At 42.4% G+C, this 15,038-nt stretch overlaps 1 protein-coding gene across 11 annotated transcripts in view; it reads left to right on the forward strand.

Moving 5' to 3' along the window:
- PXYLP1 (2-phosphoxylose phosphatase 1) overlaps positions 1-15,038 on the forward strand; it is a 72,432-nt gene that overhangs the window by 8,976 nt on the left and 48,418 nt on the right. For 4 of the 11 annotated variants that reach the window (XM_041734149.1, XM_041734148.1, XM_041734152.1 and 1 more), the window contains exon 2: positions 10,839-10,960. The exons of 4 other annotated variants lie outside the window; for them this stretch is intronic. The gene's annotated coding sequence lies outside the window, so the exon portion shown is untranslated. Of the gene's footprint in view, positions 1-2,691; positions 2,754-2,802; positions 3,149-10,838; positions 10,961-15,038 lie in introns of those variants that run through there. 3 more of the 11 variants (XM_041734151.1, XM_041734150.1, XM_041734153.1) reach the window with 3 other exon arrangements.

The following is a 15,038-nucleotide window of genomic DNA, read 5'->3' on the forward strand; positions in this document are numbered from 1 at the left end:
AATGACAGGTGCTTCCCCATCCACAGCATCTTTCTTGATGCCTTCCCTCCCTCCATCCCTCCCATTCTTCCTACGCACCCCTACGGAGCACCTGCTGGTACTCAGCCCTGCATCCATCTAGTGCATGAAGGGGGTGGGGGGGGGGTGTTAGCTAGGGAAGCAAGCTGACCCAAGCCTGTGCATTGATGAGTCTTATGGGAAGGCTATGGTTGCCCCATGTTGGGAGGGCCTCACCTAGCATTGGGGTCAGGGAAAGCTTCCAGGAGGAGCTGGCTTTTGAGCTGCATTTAAGGATGAGCATGAGTTGGGGCACTGGTGACTCAGTGGTTGAGCATCTGCCTTTGGCTTAGGTGGTGATCCCGGGGTCCTGGGATCAAGTCCCACATTGGGCTCCCTGTGAGGAGCCTGCTTCTCCCTCTGCCTATTGTCTCTGCCTCTCTGTGTCTCTCATGAATAAAATAAAATCTTTTTTTTAAAGAAAAAAAAAAGATGAGCAGGAGTTAACCAGGTCAAGAAGGCACCTGGACCAAGAGAGTGAAAGGGGTTCAGACACTGAGTTATGAGAAGGGTCGTGTGGGGTTTCAGGAGGAATGGTGCGTAAGTCCAGTGTGCCAGTCCTGGGCTGGGGTAGCGTGGACATTCACTCATTTAACACAGCGGTAAACAAAGCAGATAGGGCCCTATCATCCCCACAAGTCTGGGCTGTAAAGGGGAATGAAACTACAGGAGAGGGTGGGCAGGAATCGGAGGAAGGCTTGGCTGCTGTCCCAGCCTCTGCCCTGAAGGGTTTGCTGTTGGAGATCCAGTAGGATATGGGCCTGTTACTTGTGCCATCACCTCTCCTGCCCTGTCCCTCTTTCCGATTCTTGTCTGGTTCTTTGCCCGGGCATTACTCAAGCTATAAAAATAGAGGCTGGCACCAGAACACCAGCATGGAGTCGGTGAGGAAAGTTGAAACTGTCATTACATGTCAAGCTATGTGGCAGCTAGATTTTTGTTGAAGGACTTTCTTGGAGCCCCAAGGATGAGATTCTAAAGTTGGTTTACAATTTTTTTTCCCTCTCCTTTCAACTCATACCAATACTTCTGGCCACTTGGCTCAGAATTTGGCCCGCCTGTGCCTATTCCCCACCCCGTGAGCACATTGAAATCCACTGAGATTTGGCCTTGTCACCGGCTGGCCTCTCGGGAGAGGCTGGATCGCCTCTCTGGGCCCCTTCCATGCTGCCACACAGTCGTTGAGGGTCTTAGCGTCCAGGCGAGAAGGATGAAAGCACTGCCTGAGAAGGGACCTGCTCTCACCAGCCCACAGGTTTGCTCAAGTCCCCCAGGAAATGAGGGCTGTGCCAGGGTATAGCAGAGCTGTCCCCTGCCATCATGATGATAAATAGCCCCAGGGTGGTTTCCTTCTTTCTCCTTACCCAGTCCTGTGTATTAAGGTGGAATTGACGGTGCTGGGGGGTAGGGTGCAGAGAGGAACCTTCCTGCTAGTCTGAGCACAGGGCTGAATGTATGGCACTTTGTTTCCAGGTAAGGAAGTTTCGATCCATAGAAGGAAACTTAGACCAGTCCCTTGTTTAGCAGGTGCCTTCTCGATGCTAAGGGCTGTAGGAAATGTGCATAATAACAAAATAAGAAAAGGAGGATCCTTACAACCTGTGATATGTTTTATAATAAAAAACACAGAATTGTTGGTCCTAGTTTCTGGCACAGACCCCCTAGAACCTTTGGAATTTCCTGTGATGGGACCAATAAAGATGTCTTTTGTTATGTTAATGAAGCAATGTTTTTGAAAGCCCCCAGGTAACCTAAGGATGGGGGCTGGTTGCCAGGGGAACCATCCAAGCGTTTAGAAGGTTAGAACTCTCAGTCCTGGCCCCAGACCTCCAGGGAGGGGAGAGGGGTTGGAGGTTGAATCAGTTGTCAGTGGCCCAAGGATTTCAAGTCATGCTTCTGTAATGAAGCCTCTGTAGAAACACAAAAAGGATGGGTTCTAAGAGTTTCCAAGGCAAACACGTGGTGATGCGGGAGACTGGCACCCTGGGAGAAGACATGAGAGCTATGTGACCTTTCCCACACACATGCCTTGCCCCATGCACCTCTTCCATCTGGCTCTTCCTGAGTTCCAACCTTTTGTAATAAACTGGTGATCTAGTAAGTAAAATGTTTTTCTGAGTTCTGTGGGCCGCCCTAGCAAATTAATTGAACAAAGAGAAGGTTGTTAGAACCTCCAGTTTGCCAGTTGGTCAGAAGCACAAGTGACCATCTGGATTTGCAGTTGGCCTCTGAAGTGCTGAGGATGTGGTCAGTCTTGTGGGGCCGAGGCCTTAATCTGTGGGATTTGATGTTATCCCCAGTTAGGTAGGGTCAGAATTGAGTTGAACTGTAGGTCACCCAGCCTGTGTCAAAGAACTCCTTGGTGATGGGGGGAGGGGGTTGATCCCATACACACATTGGAATTAGATACAGAATTCTTAATACTCTAAATGCTTTTCAGGGAGTACCTAATCCCTTCCACAGCCCCATGAAATGGGTAATTTTACATTCCACTAGAATATAAGCTCCATGAGGGAAGAATTTTGGACTGATTTGGTTACTACTTATCCCCAGCTTCTAGAACTCTGCTTGGCATATAGCAGATAGTTGTTTGGGAAATATTTGTTGAATAAATCATCGAACCACCACTCACAGGTGAGGAAACCAGCTCAGCGGGATTAAGTAACCCGACTGGAGTGCCTGGAGTGCCGCAGCTGGTAAGTGGTGGAATGAAAGGCCTCGATCTCAGTTCCACGGAAGCACCGTGACCTGTGACTTGGGATCCTAGCCCCATTGTCCTTGAAATGTGGGTGACTTCCAGGATAGCACTGGAGGAAGGCCCGTAGCCTGTCTGGCTGATAGTCTGACCAAATGCAACACAATCTTGGCAAAAGCCAGCATTTGGATAGCGATGAGCCGCAGGCCCCCAGATGCCAAGGCCCAGAGAATTGTCTGCCTGCCTGGCTGCGGGTGCCCTGCTATAAACTCGAGTGGGATGGATATGCAGTAGTGTATCCATCAGCGGCTCGGGAGTGACGTTTCCGTATTGCTGCCTGTCACGCATGTGTTCAGGAACCTTCTGTGGCTCCCTCATCCTCCACCCTGTTCACTGGTGAGTGACTGCGTAAAGCCTGTCATCTGTCAACAGTGGAGGGAGGGGTATCCTCTGCCTCTGCACCGCTGTGTACATTTTTTATCCTTTCTGAAATGCCAGCCACCATCCAGCATGCCGACTGGTGTCCTCCCTGCCCTTGTAGCTGGAACAGTTTCTTTTTTTTTTTTTTTTTTTTTTTGCTGGAACAGTTTCTACCTCTTCCTTGAAGCCCCCTCAGACCAGCTAGTACATGGCCCCTCCTCCATCTGTCTGTGCAGTGCATTTCCTAACGGCATTCCCAGAGCCCTGGCTTCTGCACCTTCTGCACCTTCCTTCTGCCCACTGGGGTACCCGGCCCCTCCCAGTAAACTCTGATTTTATCTTTCTTACACATCAGGTTTCACGTTGCATTAGTTTTGAAAGGAGATGCTCTTTCAAAACCACTGGTCTCTTTATCACTTATCATGTACCCAAGAAGTCTTGTGACTTCTTGCTTAATTGCGTGGTTTAAGAAATAATTTAAATAGGTTTTACAGCTTTTTTTTTTCCTTTCTAATTTTAAAAGTAACAAATGTTTGCTTCAGAAAGTTTGGAAAATACAGAAAACTATAAATTAGAAAAGTCTTCCAGGATCTCACTACCTACTTAAAGAGTTGTAAACTGGTCTTCCACCCTTCTGTTTGTTTGTTTGTTTTTTTCTTCTGTTTAAAAGAAAAGTAAGATTACTTGTAATCCCACCCATAACCACTCATAACATTGAGTCAACTTTCTCTTTCCAGCGTTTCTTTAAAAATTGTCACTTTTATTGATTTAAAAAAATAGCAATAGGTTCAAAATTCTAAAGAGTGTAACAATAAAAAGTCCCACTCCCAACCCTGTTTGAAACCACTGAGTCCAGCTTTGTATATCTTCCTTATAACGTAATTGAGCTCAAGCTGTGTAGGCTGTATCATAGCTTGCTGTTTTTTGGTTTTTTTTTTATAGCTTGCTGTTTTGACTTAACATAACAATTTATGTTGTCAGTACTAATATTTTTTTATTATTTGTTTTTTTGTTTTTAGTTAGTTCTTTTTGTTTTTTTGTTTTGTTTTGTTTTTTTTTATGAGAGAGAATGAGCACCACCAGGGGCAGGGGGCTGCACAGAGGGAGAAGGAGAAGCAGACTCCCTCTGAGCAGGGAGCCCAATGCAGGACTTAAGTCCAGCATCCTGGAATCATGACCTGAGCCGAAGGCAGACACCCAACCAACTGAGCCACCCAGGCGCCCCCTTTTTTTGTTATTTGTACATAATACATTGTAAAAACAAAGCATTAAATACATGAGTAAATATTGAAAAGTCTGCAATAGAGACAACCACTATTAATTTGGAGGTTGTCTCTTTCCAGACCTTATTCTGTAAGTTTACATGTTTTCTTCAGATTTCCTTGTATGTTGAGATGTGCAGATGTCTTATCTACACGAGATACCTATGTAGTAGATATGCACTGTATCTATGATGCTGCCACTTGCACATTCTCTCTCATTCATTTTTAACTTGCAGAATCTGGAGGTCTACCCACATCCATATCTAAGCCTACTTCTCTTTCTTTTTCTTTTTTCTTTTTTTTTAAGATTTTATTTTTAAGCTATCTCTATACCCAATATGGGCCTCAAACTCGCAACATTGAGATCAAGAGTCATATGCTCTACCAACTGAGCCAGACAGGTGCCCCCCTCTTTCTTTTTTAAGAAAGAATCATGTTCCATTGTGTAAACAAACTGTAATTCTCCAAGCATTGCCGTATGGGTGAACATTTTAGTTTTCAGACTTTTATATATATTTCCTGTTGCTGCTTTGTACACGTGAATGAGCATTTTTTGAGAATAGATACCCAGAATACAAATTCTTGGGGCAAAGGGTATATGTGTTTGCTGTTTAAATTAGACCATCAATTCTTCTTAACAAATGCTGTTCCAGTTAACCCCTCTTACTGACAGTGTGTGAAAACATTGGTCCCCATTGGGACTAACATCCACTGGAGATGAATGATCTTTTTATTTTATTTTTTTCCCAATCTGAAGGGTGAGATGTGCCATGTCATTTTAAAATTTGTATTTCTTTCCATCCAGCTTTTCCAAGCATATATATATGTATATATATATATATACGCATTTAAAAAAATTAGAGTCGTGCTATGCATGACTCTGTATCTTTTTTTAGTTTTCACATTAAGTCACATTAAAATGTTCACATTTTCTTTTCTGGGTCATTGCATTGTCTTCAAAAGCTCAGTTGTTCAGGGGTGCTGTCTTACTGAAGTATTGCAGATCACCTGGAGTATTCTTTATCTTCATTTCTTTATGTCTTTAATCTCCAACGACTTGGGGAATGACAAGTAATAGAAAAGAAAGGAAAGCAGAATGAACACTTTCTGCAGGGGATTGGCATGGGGTCTGTCCAGTAAAACAATCAAATTAAAATCTGAATTAGATGTTCGCTCAGGGCCTCATTCCTTAGGTATTTGGCAGGGAGGTGCCTAGAGTAAATATCACCATGAGCTCTTGTTCTATAGATGATGTGAGAAACGAAGGCAGAAGAAAAATTATTAAATTTCCTTACTACCTAGAGCCTACTGGCAAGTTCTTGAAAGAGACAGAGTGACATTCCTCTAGGGACTCAACTGCCTGGATGTTAATACTTCGCCCAGGGCAAAAGGCAATCTTAGCCTGTCCCCCAGGACCCTGTAAATCTACCTTAACATATAAAAATTCCTTTAGAAATTTCCTTTATCTCTAAATCTCCTGAGAATACGGGGAATCATCCCCCCAAGCAGACGGCCCACGATAGACATCTGAAGGGTCTCATGACTAAGGTTCTATTAGACTGTAATAAATGACCTTTTCCCAACAATAGGCAGCCCCTTCAAGGTCCTGGAAAACTTGCTTCCAAAATTCCACAGAGACTTACGCAATCACTGACCCCCTCCCAACTTGAAAGTATTTAATGGGCTAGTCCTCATAATCCCAGTGCAGCTCTTTCTGCTCACGGGTCCTGTCCCTGTGCTTTAATAAAATCCCTTTTTGCACCAAAGATGTCTCAAGAATTCTCTCTTGGCCCTTGGCTTCGAACCCTAATGGCTTTTCCTACATCATAGAGACATTGAAGACCAAATATGAAATATTAGAAGCTTCACGTATTTTGTGTGTTCCGTTATGAAAAGTGTACAGGTTTGTTTGTTGTTGTTTGGATGGAGGGATTATGACTCTCCCAGAGCTTTTCTTTTCTTTTCTTTTTTTTAAAGATTTTATTTATTAAAAAAAAAAAGATTTTATTCATTTATTCATGAGAGACACAGGCAGAGGGAGAAGTAGGCTCCCTGCAAGGAGCCCGATGTGGGACCTGATCCTGAGACTCCAGGATCACTCCCTGGGCTGAAGGCAGGTGCCCAACCGCTGAGCCACCCAGGGGTCCCTCTCCCAGAGCTTTTCACATCAGTGAAAACATCCAGGAGGCAGTGTGGTGTGATGGACCTCATGATGAACTGGCAAGTCTGAAGAGTTGGCTTCAGATTCCAGCTCTTCCCACTGACTGTACCTGAAGAAGACACTCAGCTTGGTTCCCTGGGGTCTGTGTGGTGAGAATGAGCAGGGTGTGAGTGGGTTTGGACAGCCTGGTAGAGGGTGGGCTAGCAGTTAGAGGCCAATTCTAGCTCTGTATTATTGAAACAGTAAAAACACACACTGTCTAATAACAGGATGGTATCATAAAAAAGAAATATTTGGTCTTTTTCCTCCAATTCTTGGCACACAGCTCCTAAAACCAAGGCAATCTTTAGAGTGCTAAGAGTGTCTTTTATATGCTAATGACTGCTGGTCCCTGAAAGGCCAAAAGCACTATTGGAGGGTTGGACTTTCAACCCTAACCTCTGACCTCCAGGGAGGGATAGGAGGCAGGAGGTTGAAATCAGTCACCAAAGGCCAATGATTTAATCAACCATGACTTCATAAGGAAACCTCTATAAATTAAAAAAACAAAAACAAAAACAAAAAACCCTCTGAGCAGCAGGGGTTCAGAGAGCATCCAGGTTGGCAACACATCAGGGTGCCCACATCCAGGGCAGCATGCCTGGAGAGAGTATAGAAGCTCTGTGTCCCGGCCCCCATACCTTGCCCTACGCATTTCTTCCAGTTGGCTGTTCTTGAGTTGTATCCTTTATAATAAATCTACAGTAGTAGCAATAAAGTGCTTCCCAGTTTTGTGAGCTGTTGTAGCAAATTATCAAACATGAAAGGAGTAGGGATGTAGCCAGATCTGACAAAAGTGGGTAATTCAGGGAGCCAGTGCTCATAACTGGCTACTCAGGTGGGGGCAGTCTTTGGGATGGAGCCCTTCAACTCGTGGGGTCTGACACTAAGTTGGAGTAGTCAGTGTCAGAATTGAGTCGAATTGTAGGACACCCAGCTGTTGCCCACAGAGTTGGAAAATTGTTCATATGGGGGGAATAAAAGTGCTACACATTTGTGTCAGAAGCTTTGTGAGTCAAAGCTGTATGTTACCACTCCCACTCTCCAGAAATGTTCTGACACATAGTCAGCCAGCTCTGTGCCAGGCTTTGTCCAGCACAGAGACACACTTGTGAGCAGACACCATTGCTGCTGTCTGGTGGCTTCTAGTCAATCACAGGAGACAGCATTTCAGTGTGGTTCTTAGATTATGTAATGATAGTTCTGAGAAATGTCATGAAGGAGAAAGACAGGGTGACTTGAGAGTGTCAGACAGGATGCTGATCTAGACAGGGGAGTTCAAGCTTCCCTGAGAAAATGATCTGTGAGCTGGGATCCAAGGGCCAATCACGAGTTAGCTAGGTGGAAAAGGTAGAGGGACAGAGGAGAGACGCCAGCGTGCCGGCTCGGGGAAGGCAGAAAGAATGGATTGCTAGTGGCCATAATGAGCCTCTCCTCTGTTCATTCATTCTTTCCGTCATCCAACAAACATTGATTGATCACCTGATCTGGGCCAAGTACTGTTCCTGGTACCAAGGACAGAAGAGTAGGGAGCAAGACTGACAAAGTCTCTAGCCTCATCACTACTGCTGTGTAACAAATTATCCCCAAACTTGGTGACTTCAAACAGCTGTCATTTTACTGTTATCCTCATGGTCTGGAGGTGGACTGGGCCAGCTCGTGTTTATCACTCAAGTCTCTCACAATTATTCAGGCACTGGCTATTCTGGAATCACCCGAATGTTCCCTCACTCACATGTCTGAAGCCTGGGCTGGGAAGCCTCAAACAGTTGGGGATGCTTGGGCATCCTTGTCTCTGGATGGCCTCTCATATGGTATCTCTAGTATGATAGCTTCAGGGTTCCTGAAGCAGGTGACCCAAGAGAGACCAAGCCAGGTGGAATCTCATGGACTTTTCCAGCCTTGTCCCAGAGCATTCCTGCCCCATTGTTTTAAGGTAGCTCCAAGGCCTGCTCAGGGGACCTAGGACCCCCTCTTGATGGGGGATGTGACGAAAACTTGTAGATGTGCTCTAGAACCACCACACTCTGATGCTCTGCTCTCTCTAGCTTCTCACCCTTGACTTTTTTTTAAAGAAAAGATTTACTTATTTATTTGAGAGAGAGAAAGTACATACATGAGTGGGGGGAAGGTAGAGGGAGAGAATTTGCAAGCAGACTCTACGGTGAGTGGAGAGCCTAACGTTGGGCTCAGTCTCTGAGATCATGACCTGAGCTGAAAGCAAGAATTAGATGCTTAGTTAGGTGCTTAGGGGCACCTGGGTGGCTCGGTTGGTTAAGCATATGCCTTCGGCTCAGGTTGTGATCCCAGGATCCTGAGATGGAGCCCCACATCCGGCTTCGTGCTTCCTCTGCCTGCCACTCTCCCTGCTTATACTCTCTGTCAAATAAATTAATAAAATCTTAAAAAAGAAAAGGAAGGAAGTTAGACACTTAACTGACTGAGCCACCCCGACACTCCTTATCCTTGGCTTTAAACCTACCTGCCTGCTTTAGCTTACCAGAGTCTCCCAGAGGAGACAGTTTTATGGCCTGCGTCCTGACTCCAGCATGCGCCTTGGGAGTCCCACCTTCCTCTGCCCCAAATAGCTTCAGAAAGGCATAGTTTTCTTTACCTCTGGCTCTTTCTTGTGGGGGCAAGGGGGCTTGGTGCCCCTTGAGGAGTGGCACTGCAGGGATCTTCCCAGCTGACCTACCTCCTATTTGGGTCATCAGAGGACATACATGGACACAGGTGCTAAGTCCCCAAACAATGAGACTCTTGTGGGACTAAGAGATGCTAGGATGACTGGAGGGCTATAGTGTGGGGCTGAGGTGAGCCTGGGGCCTTGTAGGCCATGGGCAGTGTTTGATCAGCACCCTAAGAGCATTATAGGAAACTGCTAAAGGCCCAAAGTTTTGATGACCATCTGCCAGGGAGATTATAGAATACAGTCCTATGATCTTACCTATATGTGAAATCTTAAAAAACAACAACAACAACAACAAAAAAAACCTGAGGTCATAGATATAGAAAACAGATTGATGGTTGCCAAGTGGGGATGGGCAAAATGGGTGAAGAGGGTCAGAAGGTACAAACTTGGGGTTATAAAATAATTAAGTCATGGAGATGTAATGCAGCATGGTGACTATAGTTAGTAATACTGTACTGAATATTTGAAAGTTCCTAAGAGTGGATCTTAAAAGTTCTTATATAAGAAAAATATTATAACTGTGTAGTGATGAATGTTAACTGTGGTGAGGATGTTAACTAGACATATTGTGATGATCATTTTACAATACATACAAATATTGAATCATGATTTGTGCATCTAAAACTAATATAATATAATAGGGACACCTGGGTGGCTCAGTGGTTGGGCAGATGCCTTTGGCTCAGGGTGAAATCCTAGGGCCCAGGATCAAGTCCCACATTGGGCTCCCTGCATGGAGCCTGCTTCTCCCTCTGTCTGTGTCTCTGCCTCTCTCTCGCTCTCTCTCTCTCTCTTTCTGTCTCTCATGAATGGGTAAATAACATCTTAAATAAATAAATTAATTAATTAACATAATATTAAATGTAAGTTATACCTCAGTGAAAAGAAGACGATCAGCACCTCTGGGAAGAACAGGGTTTTGCATCATGCTTTTAAATTAATCTGTTAGAATGATTTTTTTCTTACAAAAGAAGATTTTCAAGTGTGTTCCTAATTTCAGAAGAGGAACCATAGATCTCCATCCTGATTAATCATGTTATAATAATATCAGTGATTTGGCAGTCTGTGGTTAGTTATCACAGGTTGGTGGGCAGAGTCAGTCTTCCATAGCCGACAGAGTTCACAACACTGTTAGCTGAACATAGTCTACAACAAACATTCCTACCATCATGATGTCCTATAACACCCAAATAATAGTGCAACAGTTAACAATGAGTAGTGCCCAATTAATAACACAGTAAACCTTGGAAGATGACTATTAAAAAAAATACAAATATTATAGGATAGCGCTTTGCTGTTTAGTAAACATACTCAAACTCAATTTAGAAACCCAATTTCATGATGATAGTACAAAATAAGTATTCATTTAGCTTAAGTTTGTGGAAACTGATGTGTAAACAAAGATCAAGGCCATCCTCATGCTTTGCATCCTCAAAAGCACTTGTATGAATAGCTTCTTCCCCCACATTTCTCATTAAGTACCATTGACTTATTTATTTATTTTTTTTTTAGAACCCCTAGTGATTTACAGGTAAGCATGGCCTCTCTGGAAAACTTGAAAGGGCCTAACATCTACCAAGTGACATCTTTGTTTCAAATCCTCTACCTCTCTCAGCTTCAAATTAGGTTTCAAGGTAAGTACCATATTCCAGATGACAGAGTGATATAAGATGTCAATGACCAGAACTTTCCTGAAAATGTTGCTTGATAATCTTTGGGGTTAGTCCCAATCTGTGCATTTAAATATTCCTAGAAAACTCTTGCTCCAAAGCAAAAAATGGATTTTATTTGTGTATTTTCAGGTGGTAGCAGACAAAAAATGGAAAGGGATTAACCATTATTGAACTGTTATGACTCAGGTGTTTTTATATGTATTATTTTGTTTAATCTTTATCCGTAGCCTATATACACAGACAAGTATTAGAATTAGTGTCAAGCTACTGTAACAAATTCATGAAGTTCAGTGGCTTAACACAATACATTATTTCTCCTTTATAAAAACAGTCCAGTTTGGGTCCAAGACAGTGGTATCAAGGATAGGGTTTCATGAAAGAGGTGGGACCTCTGCTCCACCCAGAGATTTGGGGACCCAGGCTGGTAGAAGCTCCCTTCTATAATCTGTGCTTTTTTCTTTTATTCTTTGTATTATTTTATTAACACTGTGCATTTCTATTTACTCAACATCAAGTTATATCCAGTCTTCTTTCCTTTACAGTTTTGTTGAGATATAATTGACATATAAGATTGTATTAAGATGTACAATATAATGATTTGATGTATGTATATATTGTGAAATGATCACAAGTTTGGCTAACATCCATCTCACACACTTACAATTTTTTTCCTTGTGATGCAGACTTTCAAGATTTACTCTTTATTCTTTTTAAGATTTTAATTCTTTGGGCACCTGGGTGGCTCAGTGGTTGAGCGTCTGCCTTTGGCTCAGGTCATGATCTCTGGGTCCTGGGATGGAGTCCTGCATCAGGCTCCCTGTGGGGAGCCTGCTTTTCCTTCTGCCAGTGTCTCTGCCTCTCTCTCTCTGTGTCTCTCATAAATAAATAAATTTTTAAAATCTTTTAAAAAAACTATTTCTTTGACACAGAGAGCGAGAGGGAGAGCGAGCATGAGCAGGGGGAGGAACAGAGGGAGAAGCAGACTCCCCACAGAGCAGGAAGCCCCATGCGGGGCTCCATCCCAGGACCCCAGGATCATGACCTGACCTGAAGGCAGATGTTTAACCCCTGATCTACCCACACTATCCTCAAAATTCACTCTTTCAGCAATTTTCAAATATGCAATAGAATATTGTTAACCATAGTAACATGCTTATCCATTATATCCTCAGGACTTATTTATCTTGTAACCAGAAGTTCATACCTTTTGACCACCTTCACCCTTTTCTCCTAACCCCCACCACTGCCTCTGACAGCCACCAATATTTTCTATGAGATGGGTTTTCTTAGATTCCACATATAAGTGAGTTCATACATTATTTGTGTTTCCCTGTCTGACTTGTTTCATTTAGTATCATGCCTTCAAGTTCCATCCATGTTGTTGCAAATGATAGGATTTCCTCCTTTTTTTAATGACTGAATAATATGCCGTTATATATGTGTGTGTGTGTGTGTGCCATTATATTATATATATATGTGTGTATATATATATTCCACATTTTTTTATCCATTTATCTGTCAGTGGACACTTAAATTGTTTCCACATTTTCTTACCTATTAAAAGTAATGCTGCCATGAACGTAGGGCACAGACATTGCTTCAAGATACTGACTTTCCCTCATGTGTATACCCACAAGTGGGATTGCTGGATCATATGGTAGTTCTGTTTTTAATTTTTTAAGGGACTTCTCTACAGTTTTCCACAGTGGTTGCACCAGTTAGTCTTCCCACCAACAGTGCACAAGGGTTCCCTTTTCTCCAGGTTCTCACTAACACTATCTCTTGTAAAATAACATTGTTATTGATAACAGCCTTTCTAATAGATGTGAAGTGATATCTCATTGTGGTTTTGAATTGTATTTCTCCGTAGATCAGTAATGTTGAGCATCTCTTTATGTACCTGTTGGCCGTTTGTATATCTTTGGGAAAATGTTTATGCAGTTCCTCTGCACATTTTTTAAATCAAATAGTTTTTCTGTAGTTGAGTCGTGAGGTCTTTATCTATTTTGGATATTTACTCCTTATCTGATAGGTGATTTGCTGATATTTTCTCCCATTCCATAGATTGCCTTTTCATTTTGTTGATTATTTCTTTTGCTGTGCAGAAGCCTTTTAGTTTGATGTAGTCCCATTTGTTTACTTTTGCTTTTGTTGCCTTTGGCTTTGGTGTCAAATCCAAAAAGTCATTGACAAGAATGAAGTCAAGGAGCTGAGCCCCTATCTTTCCTTCTAGGAGTTTTATGGTTTTAGGTTTTACATTTAAGTCTTTCATTCATTTTGGCTTAATTTTTGTGGATGGTATAAGGTAGGGGTTCAGTTTTTTTCTTTTCAGGTGCCTGTCCAGTTTTTCCGATACCATATATTGAAGAGACTATCTTTTCCCCATTGTATGTTCTTGACTCCTTCGTCATAAATTAATTGCCCATGTATGCATATGCTTATTTCTGGGATCTCTATTCTATTCCATTGATCCATGTTTTTATGCCAATACCATACTGTTTTGATTACTATCGCTTTATGATATAGTTTGAAGTCAGGAAGTATGATGCTTCCAGCTTTGTTCTTTTTCAAGATTGCTTTATCTGTTTGGGGTTTTTTTGTGGTTAAATACTAATTTTAGGATTTTTTTTTCTATTTTTGTGAAAAATGCTATTGGAACTTTGACTCTGGAGATTGCTTTGAATAGTGTGAATATTTTAGCAATATTAATTCACTTACACCATGAACACAGAACATCTTTCCATTTATTTGCGTCTTCTTTAGTTTTCTTTTTTTCTATCAATGTCATAGTTTTCAGTGTAGAGGTCTTTCACCTTGTTGGTTAAGTTTATTCCTAGATATCTTATTCTTTCTGATGCAACTGTAGATGGGATTGTTTCCTAAAGCTCTCTTTCTGAGATTTTGTTGTTAGTGTATAGAAATGCAAATGATGGGATCCCTGGGCGCATTTGGCCCAGGGCGCCATACTGGAGACTCGGGATCGAATCCCACGTCAGGCTCTTGGTGCATGGAGCCTGCTTCTCCCTCTGCCTATGTCTCTGCCTCTCTCTCCCTCTATCTCTCTCTCTCTCTCTCTGTGACTATCATAAATAAATAAAAATTAAAAAAAAAATAACTTAGAAATGCAAATGATTCTCCTACATTGATTTTGTATCCTGCAACTTCACCAAATTCATTTATTAGCTCTGACAGTTTTTTGGTGGAGTCATTAGGTTGTTTTATATCTATATACATACATATATAAACTTGCAGGGATATATATAGATATAATCTATCTATATATCTGTATCTATATCTCTATATATCTACAAATAGAGACAGTGCTATTTTTTACATTCTGATTTGGATGTCTTTTATTTCATCTTACCTAATTGCTCTGGGTAGAGTTTCTAGTACTACAGTGAATAGAAGTAGAGTGGCCACCCTTGTCTTTTCCTGATCTTAGATAAAAAGCTCTCAGCTTTCCACTATTGTGTATGATGAGTACCATTGACTTTGAGGCTTATGTTTAATTACAGCTTTAACCTAAGCTGAATCAAAGTTTTGGAGTTTATAACAGTGTTAGTCCATACTTTACCGGAAGGGAGTTTGGACCAGATAGCAATTCACATTCCTTCCCAAGCTAAATGTCTGTGATTCTGTGTGACAGTACTCTTAGCTCTGTTTTTATAGAGTTTGTAACTGCAAAGGAGCAACAAAAGTTTTGAGAGCTTATTTTGGGATCTGAACCAGACAATCCTTGGATCTCAAGTACATGGAGGGCTCCTAGAGGTCACCTGTGTCAGCCCCCTCACAGCATCACCAGCAAGTGACTACTTACACTTGACTACCTCCTTGAGCAGGAGGGCTCATTTTGTACTGACACTGATGTTGCCAGCCTCTCACTGAACCATGCAGAAGTTTTCTAAAAAAACATTTTAAGGACATGGAGTTCCTGCCGTGGATACTGGCAGTGATTATCTATAGGGGACCTGATACTCCACGCCTCATCATGATCAAGTCATCGACTGAACTGCCACTGAGCACGGGGTTTAGTCAA

This window comes from Vulpes lagopus, chromosome 19, assembly GCF_018345385.1.
Source record: "Vulpes lagopus strain Blue_001 chromosome 19, ASM1834538v1, whole genome shotgun sequence".
In the NCBI taxonomy this organism is placed as follows: Eukaryota; Metazoa; Chordata; class Mammalia; order Carnivora; family Canidae; genus Vulpes; species Vulpes lagopus.